Raw genomic sequence first — 23408 nt, forward strand, 5'->3', positions numbered from 1 at the left:
ATTAACATAGATCCTGGGAATCACCCTAAATAATTCCAATATGGTAAATTATAAGATGTACCTGTGACCTCAGGAAATGTTTAAAATACAAAACAAGGACTATGCTGTTGGTAGTAAACAAAGAAGACAATATTTATGTCTTCAGAGTGTCCAACCAACAATGGGCTATATATTTCAATAGGGATTTCAAAGGATCTAATCTGTGTATAAAGAGCACATTTGGAAACCAGTGGCTGTAGTCTGAGAAAACAATGCAAACAGTGATGTGTACAGGGATGGGTCTGTGAGTCCTGGTTGTTCAGGGACATGAGGACACATGAACAGCAAAGAAGATAATATCAGTATGAAGAGCCCACAGCAAAACTCACTAATGGCATCCTGTTAGAATATGCAAATGCTACTCTGATATACCACACCACTTTAACCTATATATTCTGATCTTGCTCAGGTTAAAACTTTATTTACATTCTCATTTTGGTATTATCCATTTTCTTTTTCCTTCTTCTCTAAAACTTAAAATTTTATCTCAACTAAAATTAGTGCTTTTTCAGACAAAACATCTACCCATTATAATCATCCTTTGGTCAATTTTCTAGGATCATATTAATGCAATAATCAGATAAGAGTGTCCTTATAATACCAAAATAGTAGTTGGCAATTAAACTCCTTCCAATTTCAAAGGAGGACAAAAACAAAACAAAACAAACAAACAAACAAAAACTAATTTGTTTGTTCCAGGACTAAGGACCAAGTCTTTCACTGTGAATAATACCTGCCAGACAAGCTTTGTGGCAGAAAGCTGAGCAAGAGGAGAAAGAAGAGTTTACTTAAGTTTTCAAGTTAAGTTTTAAGTTGGCCCTGGTCAGCCACTAGGCTCGACCCCAGGACTAGTGAGCTCCCAAGGGAGCTGTGGCAACTGCATGGCCACCTGTTATCTCCTGTGGCACAGATGTACATCCCTCACAGCTTTCCAGGTGCTCTTCCCCAAGTGCTGCCCATGGACCAGTAGCCGGGAACCGTGTGCAAGCTGGTTAGAAATTCAGTCCTTAGCCCTCGCTCCAGCCCTACTGAACCAAGACCTAAATTTTACCAAAGTGTAACTTGGGCCAAAATTTTGATACATTCTTGAAAAATGCCACAAATACACAAAGCAAGATAAAATAGTGATACTATCAGCTTTTTAAAAAATGGGCATCATTTTGAAAAATCAATGTCTACTGTTTTAAAAAAAAGTAAGGCAGACATAGCACATTGCAAAGTTGTTTCAAAAAGTTAAATTAGGTGAAAATCCCATTTAACTTTTTATTTAGTTGCTTGTCAATCTGACCCATCATAATTTCTGCTTGGCCTATGCTGCATTTTCACAGTAGAAAATACTACAGAAGTAAATTAATAGCTTTTGAGCTTCTGCGGAGCAGAGGAGGAAAGCTTCAACATAAGGAAAGCCTGCTGCCATCCTGCCCAAACCATCGGTCAAGTCCAATCTCGCCAAAGTTTGAGCTCTTCATGCCACTGGAATATTCCACTGCTTTATGAGTTCCTGGAAAAAGACTATCAGCTTGATGATCTCTTAGGGCTGCAAGAACAACTGAGATTCCAGAGGAGATTTGTCTGTGAGCAGTATCTCTGCCCACCTACTCAGTCTCCACAGGAGATGTTAAAGAAAATATGTGTGTGAGAAAGAAATTCACAGGGTGGGGAGATTTGAGCAACCCACTTCTCATCTCAGTTTTTATTCTTGAAACCCTATCTAAGAAAACAATAATAACTCTTATCATGACATGCCACCTCTGCCTTCCATCTCTGAGGGATAGGCCAGCAATTTTCAACCTTTCTCATCTCATGGCACACATAAATGCATTACTAAAATTCTGTGGCACACCACAAATATATATTATATTTTTCCCAATCTGACAAAAAATAGGAATAATTTTGGTTCATTCATACCAGGCGGCTATTGTTGTGTTGGTTGTTGTCATTTTTTATTTGACAATCTACGGGAAAAGAGGCCGGTGCCCCTGACTAAACAGTCAGATACTGCATGTTTTAAAAATTCTGTGGCATGGTGAAAATAGATGGGATAGACTCTAGAGTGGGGTAAGAAATTGAACTGAAAAAGTGGAAAATGTGACCTTATTATGACAAAATTTATCCCCCATCACCCCAGTGACTCAAACCAAAAACTTAGGAGTCTCTTACTTTTTCCCCTCTCTCTCCATGTCACAAAGCCTTGTTGGATCTACATTCTCTCCAGTCCATCCACTTCTCCTCATGCAAGGGCACCCGTCCATCCCTGGATTTCCATATCCAGCATCCAAAAGTCAGGAACCTAGTTCATGCCCTTGCTCTCACTTGTGTCCTCTGGAAGTTACTCGTCACACAATTTGTAAAGCTTTTGAAGAAAATCCAATTAGCCACTCCTTAAAAAAGTATTAAAAGAGAGACCATTAAACTAGAAGAGACAGCAATTCTATTAAGAAATACTAAGTGCGAAACTAAGCAATTTCTTCCAAACATGGAGGGAGATTTTCTTAAGTTGTGCATACGAGACGTGTCTGTCCCTTTGAGAGTCTGCAATCATCTTACTGAGGAAGTAGGACTCTAATTCAACAAAACAGATTCTAATATAAAACAACCCCAAATAAGTGTCAAAGTTAATAGGAGATTACAGACACTTCTCAGTAGGATTGTGAGATGTTCAGGCTAAAATAGTAGAATCAGATATGAGGGTGATGTTGGAGTCCCCACTTGGAACAGGATACCAAGGGGAGTAGCACCTTACTTCTCTGTGGCTGAGAGCCTGGACTTGGAGGCAGTTTGTGATTTGACAAATTATGTTAACCTTGCATTTTTCAGGGGTCTTAGTTAGAAACGTAATTTTCTAAAATTCCACAGAGGACAACTGAGTCTGGTGCAAAGTCCTGAGATGTTACACATCTGTGGTCCTGGAGGCAGAAGGCTGGTCTCAGCTACCTTAATGTGTTGCTCCCTTCCTTTATCCCAACGCCTGCCATACCCTCAGCAAATGCAATGGAAGGGAGGGAAGGAGCCAGGAGAGGTCATGGCTGAGTCAGATGCAAACTGTGCAAATGAACCTAGAGAGTCATTTCCACTTAATATTGCAATATTCCCAAAGCAGTAAGGACTAGGGATTGTCTGGATCCCCCTCTACTTTTCAGATTCACTGCCCCTCTCCACCACTCATCTCTATTTCTAGCCAAGAGAACATGCTCATATGCTCCAGAGGACAAAACTTTCTGAGGAAAGCTGCAGTGTCCTCCAGGCTTATGATAGTGACAGACAGATGCTTCTTCTCCTGTTTTTGTGGTCACTCAGTAAACTCAGAAAGTAATTATTAAAAGTCTGATTTATGCTTTGCATTAATAACTGGCTAATTCAACTCCAACCAGACTAAGGTAAGCTATTAAAATGGGAAGATTTGGGATACTATATCAAGTATCATTATTTGTTAGAGCCAACTCACTTTTTGCAGGTAGGTAGGATGTTTCAGTAGGAGATCAGCTGGTAGAATGGTGATGACACAAGTCCTCTATGAAGCTCCTTCTAAAGCATCCATACCCCCAACTCCCACTGCTACTAAAGAGAAATTTCCAGAAGCATAGCCACATGGGCTCCAAGCACCCATCAAGTTGGAGGATAAACTTGGTCTTCTGAAATGCATGCTTGTCCTGAACTATACATCAGAGTGAAGAAAATCATCCCATAATCATCACATAAAGCCAAAAACAACATCAAGGGGAACAACCTCATTCTCTAGCTAAATTAGACAGAGTAGAAACACCCTTTGTCTCCCACCATGCTGGTGTTCACTGCTAGGAAAGGTTTGCCTGGGCATGACACGAATGTCTTTGGTGCTTTCCTTGAAGATGGAGCCCCCGTGAAGCCTCACCTCACCACAAAGGAGCGGGCTTCCATGAGAGGATCATAGTGACTGCAGTTGCTAGAAATGCCAATCATCCTTCTCCCAGCTGATCTCTGTTACCATGAACCAGGGGCCAAAGGAGGGAGAGGATAAAAGAGGATGAAGAGCTCATTTGATGATGATGTAAAAGCAGAGTATTCATGTCATCTTTGTCACTCTCAAAGGTTTTTGATGTTCTTTTTAAAGGACAAAAAAGGACAGAAGAGAGGCTGTTATGGGATGAACTGTGTCTTCCCAGAAATTTTGTGTTGAATCTTCAATCCGCAGAACCTTGGAATGTGACAGTATTTAAAGAGGAAATTAAGGTAAAATGAGACCATTGGGGTGGCCCTAATCCAATGTGACTGGTGTCTTTATAAGAAGAGGAGATCAGGACACAATTATGCACAGAAGGACGACCAAGTGAGGACACAGGGAGAAAACATGCATCTATACACGAAGGAGAGAAGCTATAGGAGACCAATCCTGCCCCTACCTGATCTCCAACTTTCTGCCTCCAGGACTGAGAGAACAAGTGTCCATTTTTTGAGCCCCTTAGACTGTGTGGTATTAGTCAAGAAGCAGAGCTGACTAGCACACCTGGGTTGGGGACAAAGACTGAGTGGTATGGAGTGGGCAACAGGAGAAATGTCTGAAGCCTTGGCATTTTCATTGATGAAATAATGATAATTCCTACCTCAACAGGTGCCAATGAGGATGAAAATAAATGACTTGATCTTCGTAAAAGATTTAATTTAATGCTCAAAAAATTGGTCACATACAATAGGATCCAAAACACAAGTGACTTGGAAATTCAACTGTAATCTAATGTCATAAAATAGTCTATTTAACACCAAGCATGATCAAAGCACATGGTGCAGGATCTTTAACTACAAGCTGTCAGAAGTCAAAACAATGATGTCTCTAACCTAAAATAGACATTTATCATTGTGCTTGAATTACAGACCTGCTAACCCAGGCCCCCTCCTTAATTCAGTCTGTTTTAAACAAGGATCAAGTTTATATCTTGTGTTTATCTAGCTTACCAGCTATATTATCCTCATTTTAATTATGATGTGTTTCAAAACAACTTTATCAAGAAGCAGAGCATAAATGCATACATATACGTGTATACATGGACACAACTATTCACCACATGATACCCACCAATGCCAGTTCTATCCTAAATTCTGTTTGGAAGAATAGTCACAATGGAAGTTAGCAATTGTCCATGAGTGAAATGCATCTTCCTCATGGTGTTAATCTTCTAAATCAGGAATCCACAATAGAATGAAAAGAACACTAGCAGTGGAGTGAATCAGAGCAGATTTTGGTTCAGCTCTGCCTCCAACCCACTGATCAGTTCTTGAAAATCAATTAACCCTTTTGAACTCAAGTTTTTTCATCCTAAACATCCCTTGAACTCACCATGGTGTTGTTAGGATAAAATAAAATAACATACATCAAAGCACTTTGAAAATTTAAGAACTATACATATGTAAGCTGTTTTCAAGTATACATGTGACTTTAGGTATAAAGTACCCAGGTAAAAGATGTGTTTAATATTATAAAAACAAACAAACAAACAAAAACAAAGACCAGACTTGAATTCCTTGGCCCTCTTTCTTTTATCACTCATATTATAAATGGCATGAGTTCAACAACTAGCTTTCTTAATGAAATATCATATCTGGTAATTACTCTAATAACTTCCCCTCTAGATGACTGTAAACCTGCACCTTCAAAAACACTTGAAACAAATGCATGTGCTTGCTGTAGAATAATACAGGCTGTGATGAATGGAAGGTGTCCATTATCAAATCTCCCACATTAAAACAACTCACAGACTGTTCAACACCATTCTTGAGTTCTCTCTTCTCTAAGTGCTGATGAAAATGGGAGAGGCAAGTAGTGCTTATTATACACCTACTTGGTGCCAGATACCACACTGTTGATTTCATGCTTTAGACAATACCAATCTTGCGGTATGGAAACTGAGGCTCAGACAGCCTTTGTCACCTGCCCAACCCCCACCCACATGAGTGACAACCCAGATTCTAAGCCCCATGTGTACTCCTTCAGAGACCACTCTGACTCTCAGGACTAGAAATAAGTAGACGCTTAATATAGCAGGTATTTATACAAGGCCAGAACATTTGTTCACTGGACTAAAGGTCTGTGTTCCCCCAAAATTCATATGTTGAAACTTAACCCCAGTGGGATGGTCTTATGAGGCAGGGCCCCTTGGAGATGATGAGGTCATGCGGGTAAAGCCCCAATAAGGTGAATAGTGACCTATTAAAAGAGACTCAGAGAGCTCCTCAACTCTCTGAGAGGGTTCTCACCAGAACCCACCCTGCTGGCACCCTGGTCCTGGATTTTCAACCTCCAGAAATGTAAGAAATAAACTTCTACTCTTTATAATTCATCCAGTCTGTAGCACTATTCTATCACAGCCTGAATGACTAAGACAATTTGTATTATTCAGTTTGCTTCTCAAGGTTGTCATCTTTTTCCCCCTAGGATTCTTAAATAGATGGGGCCAAATATACAAGGCCTGTCTAAAAGGTATCCATCCATGTAATATGAAAAATAGAGACATTTATTGAAGAAGATACAAGATGCAACAGTGTACATAGGAAAATGGTGCCTCAGTCCCCTTCAAGCTAAGCACCTTGGGACATCACACAGTTCTCCCAATTTCCATCAGTTGCCCCATCATATTTTCTTGAATCTTATTGATGGTCTGAAATTTCTTCCCTTCCAAAGGTGATTTTAATTTTGGGAAAAGCCAGAAGTCACAGCGTGCCAAATCTGGGCTTTAGCAGGGCTGAGTCACTTGAGTGATTTGATATTTCACAAAATACTCTTCATGAAACGTGATGCATGAGTGGGTGTATTGTTGTGATGAAGCTGTCACTTACCAGTTGCCCATAGTTGCAGACTTCTGAATTATCCAAATAGTATCTCAGGAGGAATGTTTAAGCTTCATGCAAAATTTGATGCAGATTCATTGTTCTACTTACTCAGTCTTTTTTTAATGTGATGGCCACATAATGAATGTAATGTTCACTCAATGGTGTCTACTGTCCCCAATGACTAGTACAGTGAAGTTGTCATTGTTCATGCATGTGCATTCTAGTCCACTCTCCTTGGTTGCCAGGTTACATAGATATTACTCAAACCATTCTCATTATATTAACAATGGCTGGACTTTTTTCCGGAAAGACATCATCATGTAGTCCTAAATCAGCTAGATATTTTTCTCATTAACCAAATAAATAGGCATTATCCAGAAAATCTTATTTTTAAAATTCAGTGTTTCATTTGTTTTTCTTGACTACTTTGTACAAGAGATGTCACAAAGATTCTTTGTTAGGCCACCTTCCAGATTTTGGCTAAAGAAAATATTATAATTCATGATAAATGTGAGAATTTTGAGCCATTAAATTTGTATAGTCCCTTCCCCATTGGCCTTTACACCAAAGGCAGTAAAGCACCTAGATTCTCTTCCCATTTTGGTCATTGGATAACCAGAGCCTGTGGGCCTGCGGCCTGGTTGGAGGCTGCAGCAAAAGCTGTGGATCCGTCTAGTCACTTGTGTGGAAGAGACTAGATAAGAGGCCAGGCACCCTGCCTAGGCCCAAAAGAAGCAGCCAGATTGGAGAGATGGGCTCCACTCAAGACCCCCTAGTTAGGGGATCAACTAACTAGTGCATCAAGGATGGCTGCCTGCTTTTTAGTTGGGCCAATGGCTTCTTTGAGGCTCTGACCCTGTTCACTGAAGTTAAATAGGGAGCCACCCTTTCTGCCAGGAAGGGTGGCCTGCCGATAAAGCTTCCCAAGTATAAAAGACAAGTGCCCCCTCTAACAACTGGGCTTTAACCACTAGCAATTTTCTGTCTTCTGAACTTAAATTAAAACTTTGATACCTATTTCTTTTTATAAAAAATCCTCCACATAGAACGTAATCACTGTAATGAAGATGCATATTTCTCTTTGTGGATTTATGCCAACTTATTTTGTTCAATTTTCTGAAGAATGTCAGAATGCAAGGAGAGGGTAACCCCTTAAGAGAAGCTACTGAATATCATTCTTACATTGAAGAGATGAAAGAGAGTAGGGGGGTAAGCAATTACCTGTGGCAGTTAAATCTCATAGATTCCGAGATAGGAGCACAATGCTCTCATCAGTTGAACTGGACATCCATCCAGCAAAAGAAGCATTTTACTTTTGCTTCTATTGATGGTGTCTCTTAATAAAATAATTTGAATTTCTATTGTGCCTTTCATCTCCTAAGACTTTACAGATGCTAAAAAAATTATTTAGTTTTCTCATAATTCTGAGAGGTCCATGCCTTTACATGCTAAACTGAGGCATTGATAAACTACCTGACCTCCCGAGAACGCAGGTCAAAACAGACCAGGGAGACGAGCTTAATCCTGCTCCATTCCTGCTGCCTTGTGATGGTTAATGTCATTGGACTGCTTTTCTCACCCACACAGATGGTTCTCTTTAAAATCCCATCAGAATCACCACACTATTGTGTGATACAGAGAATTATAGCCAAGGAAATCCCTTTGGAAAATAGCATATTTTATATGGGATTTCTTTTCTCCAGTTCCATTATTTAGCAAAGGGATTGCCTACCCTGCTCAGCTGCCCTCCCGCCCCGTGGTTGCTCTCACAAGGGTGGGGAACTGGGAGAGAGTCTGGCATTTCATTCCAGAAGGACACCACTCAGCATGCTGCACTAATTTGTTGCTCTTTTTTGCATGATTTTGTTTCATTTATAAGAATAGTTCAGAATTGTGTATTCAAACTTTATAATCTCTACTTGGATAACAGAATAATAATGCCAGACTCAGTTTTGTACTCAACCTTCCTGACCTAGATCACCCCAGTCAGTCCTGAGGCAGGGTTTCTGAGGCAAAGGGAAGAAGAGGTTAGGGTGTGAATGTTACAAAGGCTGAAAAAGAAGATGTATGTTCAATGGGTGGGCCTAAGATGACAGAACTAGGGTCTAAGGGTGAGAAACAGATTTTCATTTGCTAATCTTAGTTTTTCCCCAGGAGATATTATAACATCTTTTCCAAAAGTGATTTTTACTTAGCTCATATTTCTGAGGAACAAACAGACTCTTATTGTTCACACCAAATCCCAGTTTCTTACAATTCTTGTTGTGACAGTTACTTTTTTGGTTGGCGTTTAAAAGTAGATATTGCAATATTGGGTCCATTTAATTTTCTAAGATGCAACCTTGAACTAAAATGATGCTAATAAACCATTACCCCGTAGCCTTCCTTTTGAGAGGCATGATCCATGTTGGTGGGCGAATGCCCAGCACAAAATCTGGGGATCAATAAATCTTATGTCCCCAAGGCCCTGGATGCTGAGTCAATATTAGCTGTTGAAGGGAATTTAGTTTTGATCAGGATGTATTGAATATTATGGGTAAGAACAATTTTGCTGTACTTTTTGCAAATCACTGAATAGAGCAAAACCAAGACTAAAGAGAGGGACAAACACTCCAGAGCCACCCAGAGCTTCTGCCCCTCCCACCTCCGTCCCTCCTCCCCACCCTTCAAGAGGATAGCGGCCTCAGGGAGTGGGACAGCCTGTGGGGGTCGCACACAGTTCTGAGCACTGGTCACAGGAAATCCCTTTGTTTGGAACATAAAATTGCTCATGGTCAAAGGGCTTCACTTGCCTGACAAAAATGTTTTGGAGCTGATGTAATGAGATGTATTTGAAAAAACTCTTTACAGGGGTGTGAACTTCTTTAAATGAAAAGAAGGAATTTCTTTTCAAAGGTGAACTCTGCCTCCTCTGAACACAACCTCAGGGCTCTTGCACATTTTCTGTCTGAGTGGAGCCCTCTATCCAGCACTTGGGGCAGTGACACCTCCTGAAATACATCATGCAGGGGCAGGGCGGGGGGCTGCTGAGTGCAGCCTGGGGATCCTGCTCTTCTCAGCTTCATCGTCATCAGAGAACTTCCTGTAAAATATTTCTCTACTATTCTCGGATATTTTCCTTGCTGTGGCAGTTTCTGAGTTCACTTTCTTACTTGCAGATCTTGATGGTAGGTCCTGTAAACACAAGTACACGCTGTCCTTGCACAGCTGGATTCAGTGTTAGATTTTCATTCGGCATTTCTGCCCTTCTCAGATCAGCACAGCTTCACGGACTGGTAACCAGCCTTTGGCAAAAAGTTGCCCAAAACAGCATCTCTCATGCTAATTCCTCTTTCTGCATACCACCCTTTTATCCTTTTACCCTATTTTTCGTCAACACTCTCTACAAAAGAGGAATTCAGCTGAATTAGGATGAGAGTGCTGGCATCAGCATGGATGTCAGTCCCTCTGTGGTATCAGTATAGAAGAGAAGGGAATGGAGCAGTTTGGGTTATTTTATGTACAAAAATCAGCTGCAGGAGTTCACAGTTGACAGAAGCACTATGTAGCCCACTATGGTCTCTAACCCCAAACACACACACACACACACACACACACACACACACACACAGTGCATGTGCATGCACACACACACTACGTCAAGGCCCACGAGGCTCCCAGGGTGTCTGCAGTACCTCCACATCAGGCACCAGGAGCCAGGTGATAGCACCAGCAGCCAGCAGCCAGAATGCTGGGCTTCCTGCTGGCTCTTTCCACAGCAGCACAATATTTGATGTCGCGACAGAGCAGCTCCACTAAAAACATTGCAGAGATGAATTATTCATTTCTGACACCTCTGTGCAGTAGCCAAAGGTTATCAACAGTCAGTGATTCTCAAACTGTAGAAGTGTCATTTTGTCGTCCTCACCCCAGACCTGAAACTCTGTTTTGACAAAACCTCCAGGTGACCCTGATACATGCTCAAGTTTGAGAATAAAGGGATTAAAAATGACACTAAACCAAAAACATCTGAATAACTAGCAAGCCCAGAAAGAAATGTTATTTGAATTTAAGCAGATATTCCCCCAAATCCAGCTACCATTCCCCGCCCCTGTAGAAGTCTCCTATTTGGAAGAAGACTAACTTAGCTCCTGGAAGTGAGAATTCAGCTACTTTTCAGCTTCAAAAAGCCCACTAGAACCTTCCATAGTTTTCCATTAAAGCCCTTGGAAATCAACCTTGATTTCTCCTGTTAGTCTCTCTGTTGTCAGTGAATTTGTAGGCCCCCATCACTGAATCTTAATAGTAGAGGAAGTTTACACACCAACAAAACCTAATAGTCCAGGACTCCATCTGCTCATCTGAAATATGTTCACTCCCAATGCACATTTTTCAAGTCAACTGATGAAAACTCGAGTGAAAGATGGAATAAGAGTCCACATTTCTGGGATGAGATAACACTGCACTGGAAATCTCATCTGAAGAGTTTCCATCTCAACCCCACAATGACATTGAAAGGTGGAAACTGCTCACACCATTTTATCGACACTGGAACAGATTGACAGAAAGCAAAGAGACAAGGAGTTGGGGTAACTAGTAGGTTCCCTCTGTACTAGTCTACAATTATGTAAGAAAAATGTTAAAAACTTAAATAAATCATTTAGGAAAATAAGGCAATTTCTTTCCATCTATCTCTAAGATCACTCTAGGTAACTGATATAGACTGCATGTGTCTTCCCCCAATCATATGTTGCAGCTTAACCCCCCATGTGATGGTGTTAGGAAGTGGGGCCTTTGGGAAGTGAAGAGGTAATGAGGGTGGAGCCCTCATGATGGGATCAATGTCCTTCTAAGAGACTTCAGAGAGCTTCCTTGACCCTTCCTCCATGTGAGGTCACAGCGAAAAAACACTATGAATTAAAAAGAGTGTCCTCACCAGACACTGAATCTGCTGGTGCCTTGATCTTGGACTTTCCAGCCTTCAGAACTGTAAGAAATAAATGTCTGTTGTTCATAAGCTACCCAGTCTGTGGCACTGTTTCCAAATTAAAAATCCCTAATGGCTTCAGTGTCACTAGGTCTTCTCTCCTCTGAACTGAGATCAAGTTAACAGCAGCAGGAACAATCATGGGTAATGGGGGTGGCATTCAGTAGTTGTAAATGAGATAGCTATTTGAATACTTCCTCCAGAAGGAAGCAATGCTTTAGTTTATTGACAGAGTAACACTGTGTTGACACCGAGCCAGCGGTGAGTGGCAGAGGCAAGGAATTCACCTGGAGACTCCAAACCTGCCTTGCAGTTGGAACTGGGAATGTTGCCTTCACCACCTGCCTTGGCCATATGGGTTGAAATGCGCCATGCATAGCTGCCTTTGCTGGCATTTCCCCCACAAAGCTCTGTGACACAGGCTGGTGCTGAGCCCAGGAAAGGAGGCTTCCTTCAGAGATCAGAGGGACCGTTTCTATTTCTCATGTCTTTTCTGTCCAGGGGGAGCATGGAAAATAGCTCAACAGATGTCAGAAGGCAGGGACCTGAGAAGGCATTGCCGGATACAATCCCATTTATCCCTCCTGGTGCAAGACTCTTCCCTGATGGGTGAGTCAGAAACCCTCCAGGTGGGATAGCCTGAGGAGAAGCCATATCTGCACCTACATCTGTGCCTTGCTCATTTCCCAATGCACAGACTTCCTCTGAGTGGAGCTGTGCTTCCCACATTGGTATTCCCCCTGACGTCCAGGTTAAAGTTAATTTAAGACATCCATATCTAGTCATTAGGATGCAGAGTTCTTCTATGCTTAGCACATATATTCAATATTAGAGTGTCCTCATGGTCCCAAGATAGATGCCAGAGTGCCAACAATTACCATGGCCATTCTAGACAAAAGGGAAATGGAAAACCAAGAACAGAAGTGTACCTGACAATCTCCTTTAAAATTCTTTTCCCAGAAGCCCTACTCAGTGATTTCTGTTAATATTTCTTTGGCTAGAAAAAAAAAGAAAGAAGACGATAGCTCCAAAGGGATGGTCAGGAGAGGGCACAGCTAAGACCCCACCTCTGGGCCCGTGATGGCCACACGGTGGTTCCTTCCATACCTTTTTGCTCATAGAGAATCAACTTGAACCATATTCTTCCTATTCTGTATTTAATATTGAGCTAGATTTAAAAACTAAAACAAGGCCTAGGTTACTCATGGTTACCTACCATACAAGAGTTAAAGTTAGATTTGTTTATAACTGGGTGGTAAGTGGGGCAGGGCGTGCTTTATTTGAAGCATGGAGTGCCCAAGGGGGATGGGTATTAGCCTTTATTATGAAATGAAACCATATCAAAAAGGTTGGGAGAAGGCACATATTCAAGACCATCCAACAGAGCTTGCTCATTCTCTCTGGGTGCTTCCAGAGATCCTGAGGCTCATGTAGACCCTCACACCAATGGTCGCACTTCTGAAATCTCTTTAACCTCCTTATCCTAGAATGTGGTAAAAATGTTCCACTGTCTCCATTAGACAGAAAGAACCTTAAGGCTGTAACTTTTTGAATAAGGAGGGGAAGATAACCTATCCCTTCTTAACTTAGCCAAGCTCTCTAGTCTGCTTTCAAAGCCTCCCTAAAGGTCTGCATTTCAGGTCCCAGTGCTTTGTTGCTGTCAGACTGGTGGTGCCATGCCAGCAGTGTTTGATCAGAGAAGCAGATCCACTGAAATATACATGTCTACACTTGATGCAATAGAAGAAGTTGCGCTTAGGCCGTTGTGCAGCCTGGGTAAATATTCAGGGTGAGACTGTTATTTCCACATCTGTGAAATGTCTAGGGCAAGGAGCTGGGAAAAGGAAACTGAACATAAAAGGGGAAGCAAAGATCAGCTGGGACCTCCAAGGCTAAGCTGGAACCTCTGGGAACAGATTGGATTCTCCTTTGGTCCTCATTGTCTCTGACCTTCAGAAGATGAGGGTGTCCTGGCAGAAGAAGTGGGTATCCTTCAACACGGAGCTAAGCACATACCTAGTATAGAGCAGAAAAGCTCAAGTAAAACTTTCTGTGGAAGCTGGCAGGGCTGTGGTCCCACCTGCCATCCCTGCCTAGCTTTTGGGCCAGCAGCTGAGCAGCAATGTCAAAAAGCAGCACCAGCACTTCATGCCCTGCCCTGATCTCCTCCACACAGAAAGAACATGATGCCATTCAATGACCATTTTTTAATCTTAGTTGTAATTGGGTCCTGGGGAATTCCCCAGTTGAACCTGCAGATAAGAACCCAGCATTACTAGTCTTATGAGACCCTGAGTCAGCCAAGCCACACAGAAATCCCTGAACCAAATCCCAGAAACTATGAAATAAGTGCGCATGGTTTCGACTTGCCAAGCTTGGGGCCAATTTGTTACACAGCAGGAACTAACTAATACACCAGCATTCTGGTCTGTTTGTTAGCCTTTGAACATATCATATTGGCACTTTTTTCCTGCTTCCTTCACCAAAATTGCCATCAGCCTTCCTCAGTGTCCAACTCTACCTATTCTTCAATGCCTGAGTCAGTGTCTATGTTCTCTGTGAGCCCCTCTTATTATCTCAGACAATAATAATTTCTTCTTCCATAAGACACAGAATTTATTTTTTCAAACAGGCCAATATCCCTTTGAACATTCACCTCTGGCCTTGGGTGGCACAGGCCAAAACAGAGTACACGTTGGGATCAATGCCAGGTAAGTGGATTGTCAACAAGACTCCAAAATTGATACACATTTCTTTAGAAACAAAACTTTGGATAAGATCTGAGCATGGAAATTGAGTCAACATTAGTTGGTCAAGTAGGATAAGCCCAAGCCTGAGAGTAAGGAGAGAAGCATGAGCAACAACTCCTGGAAATCAGTCTCAGGGAGTTGATAAAAAGGGAGGAATCCTAAGTGAGGCGGTAGGCTGTTGAAGATAATAATTGTTTTGGTGGGAATTTTTCTTGAGGACCTTTTTCTCCTCCTCTGTGAGTATACCTTTACTGATCTCAAAGCAATGCTTTGGGTCAGGGCCATTCTACATTGTGACATTGTGTATCTGTGTGTCCTTTAAGTTGGTGGTGGCTTCTTGAGGAAACGGTAAGCTGGCAGAATGCAGTGCTTTACCTCCACACAGCATCTATTTGTTGAACCATTACATGAAAATGCAATCCTTGTTCATTCTTTTCCTTGAAAAACAAAAAGAATCTTTGTATCCATGACGAACCATCATTTACAGAACCAAAACGATGTCTAAAGATAATAGAGAAAAATGAAAATGGGCTACTTTTTAAAAAATCAGTTTATTTCTATGACTGTTTAGGTTTAGTTTATATTCTATTGAACAGGGGAAAACAACAAATTGAAGTAACAATAGAAAGGTATCATAAACCTTCTTATCAAAAAGATGTTGTTGTCACTTGGTTAATATTACAAGTAGATTTAAATGAACCATGTAACTTCATACTTCATAACAAATACAATTTGTATGTGCATCTCACCTATAAGCAGAACCTAACCAACAAAACAAAGATGCAAGGAAAATAAGGCCAGCAACACTGAAAAAAAAAGAAACTAACAGAGACAAGAGGGAAAGAGGGAGGGGTGGCGGGGGGAAGGAAGGGAAGGGGCAAGTCAAGGAACATATAGCAAGGACTCATGGACAAAGCCAAAGTGGGGAAGGATTGAGGGAGGGAGAGTTGGGAGGGGGGCAGGGGAAAGTTGTGGGGGGAAGGCAGAGACAAATGTAATTGGAAAAATAAATAAATTAATTAAAAAATAAAAAGAAAAAAGAAAAATAATTTCCCATTCACAAGTACATGAATGCTTTTAGAATGAGGTACTTTATTGCTTGATGTAAGGCATAATTCTACTTATAAAAAAGGTTTTTAGGAATATCAAACTTAGTGAAGTTACACATACAAAGGACTTTAACTCAATTAGCTGAGTCCAACAGACTTTAGTTCCACAAAAACAAATATTACAGAATGTGCTTGTTGCTGCTGTTTTTCATGTCAAGCACCTGGTTTGACTAAAGTTGTTACTGCTTTGCCCTTGGTTACAGCCAAACAGGGAAAAATGTTTATTCCAACTGTCAGCTAGTTCAGGCTCATGGTCCATCATGTCCCCAATAGAACTGAAATCCAGACATCTTACAGGGAAGTGTAAGCATTCTGCTGGCTGCATCCACATGAGAAGCAGCCATTTAGTTACAAAATCTTATCCATGTACAGAATCAACATTTATTACCACCAGAGTACTTAGAATATTCAATGATTTAATTTTGTGACCAACACAATTCTGTTTGACTACCTTCAAAGCCTACTATATCGATTCTCCCACCAATTAATTAATTTAGCCAAAAAATCTTAGGGAGAAACTGAATTGAAAGGAATCCTGTGTTTCACACAAAGAAAAATAAAAAATAATGAAAATAATCCAGCACAGAAACAATAAAACACACATAAACAAAGAAAATTTTTCTCATACATCAGAAGCTATGCCAAGAGTGTTTGGGGGACACTGGGGGACTCAGCCTTGAATTTTCTGGAAGTTTCTCCACTACTCTGTTTCACTTAGCACCTTCCATGCAGCACACAGTTTAACAGGTCTCTTAATGTGGTTTAAACATTACAACTACACATTCTTATTATAAATGCCTAATCCTCAGTTGAAACTACTTGTCACAATAATAACCCCCCACCCACAAGTGAAGACTTTTGCAAGATAATTATGTGGCGAGTAAACAATGCAATGTTCCCTTTTATCCGCCTTAATGGGACACCTTTTCCTTTAATCACCTGCCTGTTGTTATTCATATACTATTGCACAGAGTGAATGACACCCAATGAACAGCCTTTCTCAATCATTGGTTGTTAGGTATCCCATTATATCTCTAGATTAATGAGCAATATTTAGTGTTTACCATCTCCCACTTTATAACAGTTTCCATTGTTGTTGTATATAGAGAGAATTATTGAGCCCAGTCTTTGCCTTTGAATGCTTTAAAGACTATGTTGTGGAATGCTCTTCTGGTAACAGACAGAAGAGAACAATGTCTCCTGCATATTGCATTTCCCCAGGAGATGCTCTCTGTTCCCTGAGGGTTGGTTACTCAGTATGGGGCTGTGTTTTTCTTCTTTTCTCCTCCCTCCTTACCTTCCTCTTCTCTCTACCTACCCTCCTCCTCCCTCCCCACTCTCTCCCTCCTTTCATTCTTTTCCCAACATTTACAGAAAGCAGTTACCACAAACAAAGCAGATACCATTGTTAATCCCATTTTTGTTTTTTAAATATACTTTTTAAAATTTATTTTTATTGAGATATAATTGACATATAATATTATACCAGTTTAAGGTGTATCTGTAATGATTTAATATTTGAATATATTACAAAATGATTACCACAATAAGCCTAGTTAACATCCATTGCAACACATAGCTTTTGTTGTGATGGGAACTTCTCAAATCTATTCTCTTAGCAACTTTAAAATAGGCAATGTGAAATTATGAACTATAGTCACTATTCCTTACATTTACATCCCCATTTCTTCTATTTTCTAACTGGAAGTTCCTCATTTTAAAAATGAGGAAAGTGAGGTTATGAGAAGTTAAATAACATCTGTTGTTATACATCCAATAGAGAAAGAAGCTAGAATTTTAACCCAGGACTGCCTGACCCTGTATTGTTTATGTTACCCACCCCTTTATGAAACCTCTTTGGCTTTCAGCCCTAGCTGGTGTGGCTCAGTGGATTGAGCGCTGGTTTGCAAACCAAAAGGTCATTGGTTAGATTCCCAGTGCAGAGTACATGCCTGGGTTGCAGGCCAGGTCCCCCAGCAGGGAGCGCGAAATGCAACCACACTTTGATGTCTCTCTCTCTCTCTCTCTCTCTCCCCCTCCCCCCCACCTTCCCCTCTCTAAAAATAAATAAAATAAAAATCTTGAAAAAAAAAAAGGAACCTCTTAGGCTTTCAGAAACCTCTTAGGATGCCAGTCTGACATCATTTAAGGCAAGGTGAGCAAAGTCTCGTTGGAGAATGTCTATGCAGCACCGGCTGGAAGGCGCTCTCCTCACACGGTTCCATTCTCACCACTGAACACCTTTGACCACTTTCTTCATCCACAGGTGCCATCCTCTCACCTATAAAAGGATCAGTCGTTTTCCACATTTACAGCTGCCTCAAGGAGTTGAAGGGAAGGTTGATTCCAAATCTCATTTCAGGGTGCTATGCAAATAATAGTGTAAGCAGAATACCACTTCCTGTTTTTCTTCCTGTTCTTTGAGGATTCCCCCATTCTTGGTGCCAACTCTGCCCTACCTCTTTTAAAATGTAGGACTAAGCCTGTCTGCCCTCTAGGAAAGAAATACCTTTTGTTTTTGTTTTTAGGAGGTTTCTGATTATTTAAGCCCTGGTTTTTATGGGCCATTAAAGTTGAGCCATTTGGATCAGAAAGGAAGGGAACAGAGTATTTCTTGAGTACAGGTATGAGGAATGAGCAGGGACTGAACTGGGAGAGGCAGGCTGAATGATGAAGGAATGACCAAAGGGGAGTCTTCAAGGCCTGGTGTGGTGTCGAGGGACACAGCCACAGGCGCAGTGGCCACTGCCTGGGAAATACTAAGGACGTGTGCAGACAGAAGAACAAATAAAGAATCTTTGCTCAAATACCCAGAAGCTTCCAGAATCACAGACACACATGCCCCAGTCCATTACCACTTACCTTACAAATGAACACTCCCATCCTGAGGTACAGACTTACACCCCATGCCTGTTGGAGGTCATCATGGATTGTCCATTAGGATGACTCTTGGCAGAGCTATAAGCTACACAAAATCTCATACAACCCATTATGTGGCTGTCCCTTCCTGGACAATGCCCAAGACCACCCAAAACAAGATGCCAGGGCACCTGAAAGGCGGACATGGTGGTGTTCCTGAAGCCAGCAAGCATGAGACCCCGACACTAGGCCACTGGAAAGTTAGCACCCCCCAGAGCGGTAGCAGTATTTGTTAATTACTGGAGTAGAGACAGTACCATGCCCAGCTTGACCTCAGAAGTGTTACCCAGGTATTTTCTCTTGTGTCACAAGGTTAAAATGAAGCAGTGCAATGTTCTGTGATACAGAAGTGTGGGGCTTCTTAGCCAGTCCCCAAAGTTGTCCTTTCTTATTTACCAACATTCCAGAGGATAGAACATCTGTCTGCCTACCAGTGATGCTGTTCATTATGTCAGCCATGGGTGTGCATGTGTGTATGTGCATTATGATTGGAGGATGCTTTTTGACCCCCCACAGGTGATTTGCAGTCCTCACTCCCCTTGGGAACCTTTGCTTTGTAAAAAAACCCAATATAAGGAGCTCAGATTAAAGGTATCCAGATAATGTCAGTTTACTTCATTAAAACCACTCTCTTGTGACAACTAAATGCCAAGCACTGTGCTAAATACCACAGACACATGCAGAGAAGTACTGATACCCTTTATCAATTTCAAATGGTAGGAGCCTTCTTTATCCCAAAATATACACTTAATATAAATATAGCCCAATTTCTCCTGTCCAAATGTTAATTGGCACACAGAGGTCCTATTGAATATGGCATAAACCATACCTGCCCCTCGTCCCCCACTCACCCCAGACTCTGCTTGAACATAAACACTTCCTACCAAGAGCTGGAGGATCGTGTAGAGGAGGCCAGCCCAGCTCTACACCTTTAGTTGTTAATTGCTTCAAACAAATGTTTGGGAAATACTACATTATAATCAATATTTGTGCTAACAGCTTTTTATTCTGCTTCAGCTATTTCTTCCTGCATTCATTTAATAAATATTGAGTGCTTACTGTGTTCTGGGCACTGGTTTGAGGTGCTGGGGGAAGTTTAGAGATGTTAGGAAATATGACCCAGGTCCAGCAGTTGTCTTGAAAGAGCAGGATTTGAACTCCTGTCAGTCTGACACCAACATCTTGCCCTTAGTCCCCTGGTTGCTAGAGCTAGGACCCTACCACATCTCAACAAACAAGTATAACCACAATTACCCAACAGATTTAATCTGATTTGAGTAACTAATTTACTTGCCATTTTAAAGAACATCTTCTAATAGAACACTTAAAAATATATATATATTAAGGAAAATAATATAGTAAATTTCCATGCACACATAACCTGTCTATGACAGTTTTCAATGTTTTTTTTTCAGTTTTGTCAGTCCCTACTATTTTTTAACTGTAAAACTTCAAAGCCAATCTCAATATAGCACTTCATCCATAAATGTTTTATTATGTACCAAAAACCATTTTTTACACTTAACCATATTCCACTATCACTCCCAATAAAATTGGCCATAATTTCTTAGTAATATCTAATGCCCAGTTTGTGTTCAATTTTCACTGATCGTCTCAAAATAAATGTCTTTTTTACCATTGGTTTGTTTATATCATGATCCAAAAACAAACATGCATTTCATTTGATTGGTAGACTTTGTTCATCTCTTTTAATCTGTAACAGTTCCCCTTCCTCACTTCATCTTTTATTCATGGCATTTATTTGCTGGGTCATTGGAGAAACTGGCTCATTTAGCCTGCAGAATTTCCCACAGTCTGGGTTCAGCTCTATAACCAGCTGGGTCCAAGGGTGGGTCTAGTTATCTCATCAGTCTTCTCCATGGTAAGAACTCTGTTAAGCATTTCTTTCTATAAACTATATTGCACATGATGGATTCAGCCTACATTTTAGCAGAGGGTGGTGCTGTAATAATCATATACAGATAATCTCTGTTTCCTACTGTACTTTCACTTAGGCACTAGGTAAACATCATCCTTTCTCAGTTTTTTAAAAAAATTTTATTTTAATTTAATTTTTCAAATACATTTGTCTCTGCCTCCCCCCCACCACTTTCCCTTGCCCCCTCCCTCCTTCCCTCCCTCAGCTTTTCCCCTTTGGTTTTGTCCATGAGTCCTTGCTATATGTTCCTTGACTTTCCCTTCCCTTCTTTTTCCCCACCCCCCCTTCCTCCTTCCCTCTTGTCTCTGTTAATTTCTTTTCCTTTCAGTGTTGCTGGTCATATTTTCCTTGCATCTTTGTATTGTTGGTTAGGTTCCACTTATAGGTGAGATCATATGGTATTTGTCTTTCGCCCCCTAGCTTATTTTGCTTAGCATAATGCTCTCCAGTTCCATCCATGTTGTCGCAAAGTTTATTAGTTCTTTTTTTCTTTCTTCTGCGTAGTATTCCATTGTGTATATGTACCATTACTTTTTGATCCAATCATCTACTGATGGACATTTAGGTTGCTTCCAACACTTGGCTATTGTAAATTGTGCTTCTATGAACATTGGGGTGCATAGGTTCTTTTGTATTGACGTTTTGGTGTTCTTAGGGTATAGTCCCAGCAGGGGAATCACTGGATCAAAAGGCAGTTCCATTTTCAGCTTTTTGAGGAAATTCCACACTGCTTTAACCTTAAAAGTATATAAATAAAATCAAAGCATCTTTATTTCAAATTCCAGCTTCCACTTTAGGCGAGAGGGTGGAACAGGTAAAAGGGCAGCTGAGCAATGCAGAGTCTCCATAGAATCATCTGTATGCCCTCTTTTTCATACACAGCCCTTTCTCTTGGAAATCTATTCTACCTCACTTCTATGTGGCAAATGTGTATTTTCAGAACTGAATTTACTCCAGATCATGTCCACTTTCTAACCACTTTCCTGACTCTTTCATTGAAACTTAAAATGATTATAATCAAATTCAAGAATAATCTTTAGGAACCAAATATCACCCTAAAATTCCCACTGTTTATCAGTGGCACCATCTTCTGAAGTCTGAAAACCTTTAAATAATGTTTCCTTACCACATCCAGTTGCTCACTATTGCTTCACCAGCCCTTTCCCTGCACATACTGGGAATGTGCACCAGAAACAAAGCAAAAGAAACAAAGTTGGGGAGTGCCATCCCTTCTGTGTGCATTTGAGAAGACCTTGGCTTTGAGAGCTCAGGGAGATGGAGAAGAACTCAAAAGTACCAGGCTGCTGATTAGCAAGCCTATCGGAACCTAAGCATCCAAAAGAGAGCCACAATTTAAAATATTCAGTTGTCACTTAATTCAAGAGATTTAGCTCCAAATGACTTGTAACTATTTGCAAAAGCTAAATTTAATTTCCAAGACAAAGACTTTCTATTATTTAGATGGATCAAAAGAATGTACTCAGAGTTCTAAAAGTAGTTTCAAAAAAAAAGTTCCAAAATATTCAGACTAATTCTTAGGAGTAAATTGTCCCAGTAGGACAATTGTAAATAGCTTATATTCTTTCCTAACATTTTGTGATTCAAGAATTGGTGTATTTATAGCTGCTGTCAAAAGTCAGTGGTTCTCCAAACCAAAATGTAATGTGAGTAATATTATTGAGTATTAGACTATCCTAGAGTTAGACAATATTGCTCAGTAAACCACTAGTATTCAAATACATTCTCACTATCATGCACTATTATGCATATTTTCCAAATTGTGATATTATACCTTTGAATGGTTTGATCTCAACTATAATTTTTAAGTGTATAGTTAAATATATTTGGGTAACTATACTCTTGTATGACCACCAGCACAGTCAAGACATAGGACAGTTCCATCACTCAAATGTTTCCTGTTTCCTTTTACAGTCAATTCCCTCTCCCCACTGTACCCCAGGCCAAAAATGATCTGTGTTCTGTCTTTCTGCCTTGCTCTTTATAGATTTTAAATGAATGAAATAATACAGTATGTAGCCTTTTGTGTTTGACTTCTTAAGTTAGTGAAATGCTTTTGACATCCATCCATGTTGTGGCGTGTACTGCTATTTTGCCCCTTTCTAGTAGTATTTTATTGTAGGGATGGCATTATAGCATTTTTTCATTCACCAGTCATGTGGGTCAATTGCTGTACTTGACTATTAAGAATAATGCTGCTATGTAAATTAGCATATATGTTTCTATAGGGAGATACCTAGAAGTGAGATTGTTGGATTACAGGTAAGTGCATATTTAACTTTATAACATTCTCCCTTACTCTTTTCCAAAGTGACTGCCTCATTTTGCATTTCCACCAGCAATGAGAGGAAATTCCATTTATTTCACATTTTCACCAATACTTGGAAATGCTGAGTATGTTTAGCCATTTCAGCAGGTGCAATGGTATCTGACTTGGATTTCATTTGCTTTTCTCTGATAACTAGTGATGTTTAGACTCGTTCATGTACTTGTTAGCCATTCATGTATCTTTTGTTGTGAAATGTCTACAAACCTTTTGACCATTTATAGTGGGATTTATCTTATTTCTAAGAAATTAATAACTGTATAGATCATTTTAGTTATAGTCACCATTTATTGTATATGTATTTATATTCATTATTTATTTATACAAAATTTTTAAATTTAAAATTAACTAATTTAAATAAATTAAATAATTTACTTATACAAATATAATAAATAATGAATATAAACATATTAAATATGTATAATATATTATAAATAATATAAGTATTATACACATGTAAATATAATAAATAATTAGTGTAAATGTATAAATTTGTGAAAAATAAATAAAATGTAAATGTATATGTAATGCATAAATACAG

Source organism: Pteronotus mesoamericanus, unplaced genomic scaffold (genome assembly GCF_021234165.1).
Source record: "Pteronotus mesoamericanus isolate MK-2021 breed Mesoamerican mustached bat unplaced genomic scaffold, CSHL_Meso_final scaffold_232, whole genome shotgun sequence".
Classification (NCBI taxonomy): domain Eukaryota; kingdom Metazoa; phylum Chordata; class Mammalia; order Chiroptera; family Mormoopidae; genus Pteronotus; species Pteronotus mesoamericanus.